At 32.4% G+C, this 10,600-nt stretch overlaps 1 protein-coding gene across 1 annotated transcript in view; it reads right to left on the reverse strand.

Annotated features, from left to right (window-relative positions):
- The window catches only part of EPHA6 (EPH receptor A6), an 841,299-nt gene that overhangs the window by 397,634 nt on the left and 433,065 nt on the right, over positions 1-10,600 (reverse strand).

A 10,600-nucleotide genomic window follows, 5' to 3' on the forward strand; every position in this document is an offset into this window, starting at 1 on the left:
GCCTTTCTCTGTCTATATTTTAAATAAAACTCAATCATTGGACACAGATATAAATGAAGGAAATTTCATGTGACTATTTCTAGATTACAATATGTTGATTGATTTTTCTCATATTTGTGCCATCTGGAATTTTCTGAGTGACAAATTATTTCAAATACAGTGACTCAGGTAAAACTTTCAGTATTTCACTTTTAGCACAGATCAGTAACAGTCTTTATCATATAATATAACATACATGCACTATATATGATATTTTATATATATTTCTACCATACTGCTTGAATCTCTTATATTTCAGTCATTCCTATCTCTTGAATCATTCTCTGGTAATGGAGAAGTCTTTGCAACTTAAAACAACATACACTAAATTTTTTAATAAACAGAGTTGAGGAAAGGAGATTCCTGGAAGCTTAAAATTCTAGTGAAATATGATAGAATAATGAACTTTATAATTCTTAGATTAGCAGATAGCAAATTACTTTTCATTTGTTATACTTTCTCAGTCCTATTCAGCTTTCTCTATTTCCACTAAAATATTGCTCTATGTATTTTCTCTTGTACTTTGAAACTGTATTTCTTTCTGCTTATTGTGCTATTGGGGAAAAGACTTTATTTTCTTTTCAGTTTTATTTTCCTTGAAGTCAATAGATAGCATTTACATTTTGCAATTTTTTCACACCTCTTCTTAAAGTATTTTTTATGTGCGTATTTGAATATAGAATTAAATACTTGCTTTGGAAGACAGATTTCTAGAGTTATCTCTTCCATAGAGTAAAAAAAAAATTAAAAGTTTCATGGACGTAGTGTTTTTTAAAATCTTATGATTTAGAAACAGATCCGGGTGCTGATTTATATAAATATGACCATTTGACACATTAACTAAATCAATGAGTTTTTTCCTCCCAGTATTTTCCATCCCCCATTCTCAAGTGTATATACTTTATTTTAAACATAACTCGCATTAGTTCGTTAATAAGTGGTTTACCTATATGTTTAATTACATTTTTCATTTCACATATGCATTTATCTTTTTCCTACTTTGTATTTTCTTCTTTTGTTAGAATAAAATTTTACTCAACAAAATTAATCAACTTATTATAAAATGTTTTCCTTATTTTATAGTCAAAATTATATTTTCAGAATTTATATGGAATTTCTTTTTATAAACCCATTTCATTATTTTAACTCTTTTTATGTGAAGTATATCTTATCAGAAATATTCTCAATTGCATGATCAAATGCTTAGAAAAGATATAGTAGCACATGGAGTAGAATATTTTGTTCAAATTTATACACATTTCTTGAAAGCTTTTTTTTTAACTACAAGAGAAGATGAGACCCTGAGGGGTCTAATTTTCTTTGTCATCCACCTGAATAGCTTCAATTAACATTAACACACATGCTAGCATAACATCATCTGCTTTGAATATGTAAAAGAAAGTTGTAAATGCTGGGATTGAAAGAAAAATCTGATTAGTTAAATAATACACTGAGCAATGTCATTATGTAGGCCAGATCTCATTAAGAGGATTGTTCTTCACTGAATCAAATTCTATAATTAAAACATTAAAGATTCAAACAAAATCTTAATTTTTCCATTCAATTAAAAGGAAAAAAAATACACATGCCACTAAAAATGTAATTGTACCTCAGTACAGTGACTTGGTTTTAAATCATTACAAATACTTGGAATTCAAGCATCATATGGAATAAATCTCCCAGGGAATTTTATAGCATAGTATCTCATCTAGTAACATTTCTTTCTGGCCAATAGGAAAATATTTCATTAATAAATAAGATATAGTCATATCACAGTGCTTTCTTTCCTTTTAAATCAATTTTTACTGCTTTGATAGAAAGTGGTTGAGAACATAAAGCCCAGATAATAGTTTCTTATTTGCCATGGAAAGCAGTGTCGTTTTGAAAATAGTGGATAACTGACTTCTAAAAGTCACCTTGTGTGTACTGCCATTTTCATTAACAGTATATTTCTCTGAAAATGTGTGTACACAAATGTGAAGCTCTTATATTTGCCTCCCATAAACAGGAAATGTTAACATAATAATGATTAAGTGCAATTTACTTTTGCTTTACTTTTATTTTATTTTTATTTTTGCTAGTAGTACAACATTTAAAACATTTCTCTAATTCAGAGACCTTAAAAATAATTGAAACAAAATGTTTTGTATATTTTAGCTTTTAAAAAATATTTAGTTTGCTAATGGTATTTTAGTGAATCTGTATATGGATTATTTCAGTTTGAGATTGCTTTCTTTAGAAAGGAAAATTGCAGTGTAAAGTGGTTGAGGTCTTCTTCATTAGCTTATGGAATTAGAAAGTTAAAATTTCATGGCTAGGACCTGGAAACAGCTGGCTTCACAGGCATGCAACCCATGCAGTCACACAGGGTCCGACACTTAAAAGGGTCTTGCACTTAGTTTAATGTTTGCTGTTATTGAAATTCTTAATAATTTTGAACAAAGGGCTCCACATTTTCATTTTACACTGAGCTTTGCAAATTGTGTAGCTTGTTCTGCCTAGAAATTTGATTTTTACATGATGTTGATTGGTTTGAAAATAAGTCTATAGTACACAAATAATTTGTTGACTCTTCTTTCTATTCTTATACTAATAAAAGTCAACCTATTTACACATAAATTACTTGCTGTTCAATGGAAGTCCTTGGTTTATTCTTTCTTTCTTTCTTTATATTTATTTTTGGTTTATTTTTTAATACACTGCAAATGTCATTTAAAAAAAAAAACTGGCCAAGCAAAAGAGTGATACATATTTTCAGATATTTTGGTCACAGACTCCTTTCAAAGTCTTTAAAACTTCATATATATCCATCCCATGGTGCTGGGGGAAGACAACGTAAAGAATCTAGTTTAAAAATTTGGACAAAACAAAACATTTATATGATAAAATTGCATTAAATATTGATTTCTTACTATATCCCAAGTAATTAGAAATGTCTTAGAGTCCCATTACCTTCCCCAAAGAAACTGTATTGTGTTAACAGTTGTGTTACTCATACCCCAGGAGTCCTAAAATTAAAAGTTTTCATGGGGTTAGTGTTTTAAGGCCCAGTTAAGAAATTATTGACATCTAAAACCCAAAGTGACAACCCAATTCACTTCTCAGGAGCATAAAAAGAGCAATCTGAAAATGTCTGGAAAAATAAGTGTGATAACTTGATGCTGAATCATTTCAACATTGATGAATACAGCCTACTGCCTCTAATAGATAAGTAGTAAACCATTTCTAAGATTGCTCTCCCCAAACAATAAAAGCACACCCTTAAACCTGACATTTCCACAGTGATGAATCTTAGATGAAATCATATAAAATGTCAAAATAAAGACAGAAAAAAATCAATAGTTGTGCAGATGAAGCTATGTAAGGTCAATAGTTTCATAATGTTTGTGACAGGCCACCCATGTTTTTTTGTGTGACTATATTTTTTAATGTGCAATAACTCCAAAGTGCTGAAAATTAATTTTTTGAGATGGAATTACCTCTTGACAAGGATATAATTAAATTCATACTTTTTTTTCCCCTTCTGAGAACATAGAATGATGTGGTAAATAAGCTGCCCCTTCAAGGTCAGACATATGTTAGGTTTCTAAATACAGAAAAAGAGAAGCAGCCCTCTGGTCCAAAGGAGTGTCATTTCTTTCCCAATTCTCGGCTACATGTTGTCAGCAGAATCACATACTATGTTGGATCCCCTTCCAAACCTCTCACAAAAATATGTACTTGGAGGCCAGTGAAGCTGAAAGAGAATACAAGTTTTGGATGAGAAGACGTTTTTCCTCTCTGTGTTTTTGAAAAAGGAAGGGGAGTGATAATAACATGTTTCTCTCCAGCTTTCATTTTGCTCATTGTCTCTCTTAAAAAACAAGTTTTAACATTTACTTCACTCCATAGCCTACAGAATAAATTGGCCAGCAGAAGATTAGTAATTTAGCTTACTGCGGGTACCACATTATAGTTCATGATTTACCTTCTATTTTGAAAAAATAAGTTAATGTTTTAAAATAGAGAAAGGAAAGAAAACTACTAGCCTACTTCTACCTTTTTACTTAAAATGCATTTGTTTATCTTATAGCAGGATGTCATAGAGTATAAAAATCATTTAAAATGCCCCATTTTTAGATAATCTAGATATTTAATTTAGTAATGAAATTTACTGTGTTATACTAAATATTTCTGTATTCTGGTCTGAAATAAGATAAAACTTTATTTTCTGAATTTAGTAAGAGTTTAAACCCATGCCAATTTTGAAAGAAAATGTTGATGACAGAGAAGAAGTAATAGAAAAGAGAAAAGATGGGAGCGAGAAACAAGCAGATCACTTATTCTTGATTTTATAGAAAGTTTTTAAAATGAGATCTTTTGAAAATCAATTGACATCCCAAAGTCATCAGAAGTTTTCAAATAACTCTGTTTGTGTTAATATCTAATCAGCTGCTAAAATCATGACATAACTGGTATAGTGACACTGTGCTTTCTATTTAGAAGTTTGTCTCATTAATTTTACCTAATAAAGTAGTTGGTCCTTAAACTAGCTCAGAAATACTTTAAATAATATTAAGAAAAAATTATTGACTTTGTATATAAAATAAATTATTAAAAAAGTGAAGTAGTATATATCTTTTGATTCCATATTTGAAAAGAAGGAAAGTGCCATGGAAATTTTGAAAGTACTGAAGTGATTACACAATGAAAATTAGAAGTTATTTTTAAAATTTGAAAATGTAAAAAATAGAATTTTATTTAAATTTAAAATTGCTATTTAACTAACATTTTATTGTGAAGAAAGAATTAAGAGTCATTCTCTTTTTTTCACAAAAGATACAACTATGTGAATGCTTTTAAATGAAGCAAAAAGTTACTTATGTTATACACAAAGACGTCTCTGCAATGATAAATGTACAACTGATACTGTCAGAGAACTTCTATGTTAAAAACTAAATATAAAAGAATAGACTAACATCAACTTTCAATCATTTGATTTTGGATAGATAAGCACCAGAGCTGAGTTCCAACTAGAACTGAGGTGTTAGAGAATATTTTATTTTTGAATGAATATAAAGACTTAGGGAATCTCAGTTAGATAATTGTATCTCTGCCTTTAAATTATTATTTTAAGCAAGTGTGTTATACAGTCTAAGCCTAACTTTCCTCATCAATGAAATGAAATAATAATGCCTTCTGATTAGTTTCTTAAGACACTTTCAATTCCATGTCCCTGTCCTCTTATATTTATTGTCTTTACATTTTGAGTTTTAAAACTGTGCTGGACTTCAACATTAGTAATGACCCATGATGGTATTATTTTGCTTCAGTTGGAGCCTGTGATTCCTCTATAGATTTATGTATTTTCCTTAAATAAATCTTAGCTCCTGATGATCCTAAATTCTCAATTATGTGCCCATACACTGAGACCTAGAACCCTAGCTCTTGGGTCCTCTGTATACAAGATGAGATAATTTTCAGAACTTTCTACTAGTCTTGAAGTTAAGTCTCCTTACTGGCAAACCAAGTGTGATTCCCTGGTCCCTTTTCCACTCATATTATAACCAACGGCTCTTTTCCAGTTTCTATGTGTGTTGTTCCTTGAGATTCTGTTTTGCTTCACACCTCGTCATTCCTTTCTTCCTCTTGAATTGGGAAGGCCCATCTCCAAGTAGATCTAGGAATCATCAAAGACCCAGCAGTTTCTATACTTGATTATCTCATCTCCCACAACTACCATTTGCTTTTGTTTGTCCTGAGGATTCTTTGTATGAATGTCAGATACTGCGCATTAGAAATAGCTAGGATTGTTAGAAATTAATTTTATTGAGGGCAGAAATTATAATAAAATAACTCCAATATAATGATGAGTATGAAAAAGAGCCCTAAGTTATGAGGTTGTAAAAGAATCTTGTATGAGTTCAATTCAAGTGGTGACTCTAAGAAAAGTAAATGGAAAAAATAATAATTGTAAAATAACTTTCAGGAAAATTTTGTTACTCTATTATTATGATTACTATAATTTTGTCATAGAGTTAAAAGTAAATATATTTTTGATAGTATGTTAAAACATCCATTTGGTTGGGTTACACAGGAGGGCAAAATAGAATTACCTTATAGTAATATATTATTTCCTATAGTAGAAATTTTAGAAGGACAGAGTGGGTAGAAAGTGCTGCAAAACTAGTCATTGCCAGGAATTTTAAAAGTAGCATCAGGGGATTTGTTGGTCTTTTTTTTTTTTTTTTTTTTTTTGAGATAAACTCTCCCTGTTTTATCAAGGATATGGATGGTGTTTTACTAAACAGTATAGTATCCTAAGTACTATTCTAGTTTACAACTTATATAAGCATTGCTCTTTTAGGTGTTGTAACTTTGCATTATGTTACTTACTTAAAAATATATTAATGAGTTAAATAGTTAAAATCTAGAAGTGAAAACAGTCTTTTTAGACTTTAACTACTATATCTCTTTCACTTTGTAGATAAGACAAATGAGGGCTGGAAAGTTTACTTGCATTTTCCAGGATTGTGCAAATAAATAATAACATCTGGGTTATTCTAGTCTTTTGGCATCCATCAAGAATCTTTTCTTTTTAAATTATAAACATTTTAAAATTAAATTAAAGCCTTATTGAAAATCTAAAACATTTATGAAAGTCCCATTTTTTCCAATCTTTCTCAAATTTTTAATATAATACTACTTGTGAAATAAAACTAGACTTGATTTTGTAGTAGAGTCGACATTTAGCTAAAAAAGTCAATAATTCTAATATGGGTAAAATATATAAATCTAAAGATAAATGGCATAAATCTACTAAACTATTCCAATATCTGTATACCTGAATCTGAATAATAAAATATATTTTATAGAATCTTCCGTTTGAAGAAACATAGTGGAGTGAGAGACATTCCCAGAACCCTCCCATTGAAATAACAATAAGATGAACATCTAAAACTCAACAAAAACACCCAAACTACACACCAGCACGTCTGAGCGTGGGATCTCCGCAAAAGAACTACAATTGGTCAGAACCCCAGGTGTCGGGTGGTGGACTGAGGGAAATAAAGAAGCTCTCTTTGCAGCCACCAGAGCTACCTATAGAAAGAGAAGGAGGGGAGAAAGTGCGACGAGTTCCTTGAACAGCCCTGCCTGAAAGTACTATGAGCTTCACGCCTCCGGCAGCAAGGCCCAGTCATCAAGGAAGAATATAGAGAAGCAGGACAGCAGAGACACAACAGTTAATTTTTACCAGCCAGGGTTGCACAACTGAGGCTGAGCCACAGCCCCCAACCCCCAACCCAGAGGGCCCCTCCAATCATATCTTCTGAGACCTGATAACGTGGAGCCCCAGGAGAATCTGAGCAAATGCTACCAAAACTGTCACTAACGCAGACAGAGACTGAGACTGAGAGTAGTCAGCACGATTAAATATCTATAAGGAAAAAAAAAAAAAGGCATTACAAAGGCTTTATATAATGCAAGAAGCTTAGATGCCACCTACTGGAAACCAAAAGAAAAGCACTTTCTTTGCAACAGGCTAAAGAGAGACTTTTATATAATAAATCTTTCTGGAAAAAAAGCAGAATACACTTCTATTAATACCCAGGCAGAGAAGTAGTCTATTAAACACCATGAACAACCAAGGTGACAAGGCAGCTCGGAAAGAAAGAGAAAAATCTCCAGAAAATAAGGCTACAGACAACTTAAATGACAGAGGATTCGGGATGGTACTTCTGAAAATACTCAGTGAGATCTGAAACAAGTCATGTCAACAATTTCAGGAATTGAAAAAAAAACTAAATGAGCAGAATGAATTCTTTAGAAAGGAAATTAAAACCCTCAAAAAGAACAGAATAGATCTTCTGGAGATTAAAAAAAACACACTGCAAGAGTTGAAAAATGAAATAGCAAGCTTAGAAAATACAGCCAACCGAGTGCAGAAAAGTATCAGTAATATTAAAGAAAGAAATCTAGAAATAAGTTAGAAGGAAGAAGAGAGAACCAAAGAATGAAAAATAATGAAAGAGAAATACAAGAACAAGCTGATACCATCAGGAAAGGAAACATAAGAATAATGGGCATTATCGAAGGCAAAGAAAAGGAGTAGGGACTAGAAAGCATTTTCAGACAAATAGTTGATGAGAATTTCCCAAATCCAAGTAATGAGATGGAGCTTGGAATCAAGAATTCAACAGAACACCCAATTATCTCAACTCAATAAGGCCTTCTCCAAGACAAATTATATTAAAATTATCAAAAATTATTGACAAAGAGAAAGAATTATCAAGGCAACCAGGGTAAAGAAAATGGTACCTATAAAGGAAAACCCATTAGATTATCGTCAGACTTCTCAGCTTAAACTTTACAAACAAGAAAGGAGTGGAATTTAATATTTCCTACAGATGAAATCATTTTTAAGAGTATCGTATGAAATTCTGTCCATGCCACTTGTTTTCCTGTTCTCAGTGTTGCCCATCTCCACAAAGACTTCACACTGCCCTAAAGTGACATACTGTTACATGATAGAAGGACCAGCTAAGAATAATGTATCCAGCTAAGTTATCCTTCAGATATGAACGAGAAATTAAGACCTTTCTAGACATACAAAAATTGATGGAATTCTCCACTATGAGGCCTGCACTCCAGGAAATATTGAAAGGGGTTGGCTCACCTAAAACAAAATGACAAAAGAAATACATAATTAACAGTAAGGTGACTAGCAGGCTGATAAAAGCAGAGAAGTGCAACCCTTACCAGGAACAGGGCATTATAAGCTTAAAATAAAAAGAGAATTGCTATAGCAAGATAGTAATGAACGTTCAGCATACATAGGGACAAATTGAGACAACAATGACTGAAAAGGGGAGGATTCAAATCCAGATTCACAAAAGAGAATAGAGATAAGGCACACACACAAGAAAATAGATGACTGTATATATATATAACTATCCTTTAAATATTCGTAATGGTAACCACACACTGAAGATTCAGGCCTGAAGTATATAACATAAAACAAGAAGAACCAGAAGGAAAACCCACAAAAACCAGCCAAAATAAAGAAAACAGAAACACAAGGACAAGGAAGCGATGGAAAAACTGAGCTACCAGAAAGCAAAAGATAAAATGTCTCCAAGAAGACCTCATATTTCAATAATCACCCTAAATGTAAATGGACTGAACTCATCAATAAAAAGGCACAGAATTGCAGAATAGATCAAAAAATAAAACCCAACCATATGCTGCCTCTGGGAGACACATCTCAGCTCCAAAGACAAATATGGACTCAAAGTGAAAGGGTGGAAAATGATTTTTCAAGCAAATGGCATTCAGAGAAAAGCGGGAGTAGCGGTACTAAAATCAGATGAAATAAACTTCAAAATAAAAAGGGTAAAGAAAGATACTGAGGGACACTTCACAATGATAAAGGGAATCATGCACCTAGAAGACATAACACTTATTAATATCTATGCTCCCAATCAGGGAGCCCCGAAACATGTAAAGCTATTACTAACAGAACTAAAGGGAGAAATAGACTAAAACATTATCATAGTAGGGGACTGAAATTCCCCACTGTCAGATATGGACAGATCATCCAAACAGAAAATCTATAAGGAAATAACATCCTTAAATGACAAATTAGATCAGCTGGGCATAATTGACATTTACAGAGCCTTCCATCCCAAAACAGTTGCTTATACTTTTTTCTCTAGTGCACATAGAACATTTTCAAAGATTGACCACATACTGGGACACAGAGATAGCCTCAACAAATATAAGAGGGTTGAAACCATACCAACCACATTCTCTGATCATAATGCTTTGAAACTAGAGAGCAACTGCAAAAAGAAATCAGGAAGAATCCCAAATACATGGAGATTAAACAACATGCTACTGAAGAATAACTGAATCAGAGAAGAAATAAAAAGAGAGATCAAGAGATACATGATTATTTTGAGAGGATGTGGAGAAATAGGAACCCTCATACACTGCTGATGGAACTGCAAATTGGTACATCCTCTATGGAAAACAGTACGGAGGTTCCTCACAAAACTAAGAATTGATCTTCCATATGATCCAGCAATCCCTCTACTGGATATTTACCCCAAAGACTTGAAAACCCGTATCTGAAAAGATATTTGCACACAATGTTCATAGCAGCATTATTCACAGTGGCCAGGACATGGAAGCAACTGAAGTGTTCTACGATAGATGATTGGCTAAAGAAGCTGTGATACTTATATACAATGGAATATTACTCAGCCATAAGAAAAGATGAAATACTGCCATTTGCAACAACCTTGATGGACCTCAAAATAATCATGCTAAGCAAAATAAGCCAGACAGAAAAAGTTGAAAATCTCTTGACATTACTTATATGTGGGATATAAACCTAAAAGCAACAAATGAACAGGACAAATAAACAGAGATTCATGGACATGGACTATAGACTAGTGGTTACCATAGGATAAGGGGTGGGGGAAGAGGGGAGGTAGATAGGGTGAAGGGGGTCAAATATGTGATGACAGAAAGAAATCTAACTATGGGAGGTGTAAATATATATATATGCCTTAGTGTT

Source organism: Pteropus vampyrus, unplaced genomic scaffold (assembly GCF_000151845.1).
Source record: "Pteropus vampyrus isolate Shadow unplaced genomic scaffold, Pvam_2.0 Scaffold26, whole genome shotgun sequence".
NCBI lineage: Eukaryota > Metazoa > Chordata > Mammalia > Chiroptera > Pteropodidae > Pteropus > Pteropus vampyrus.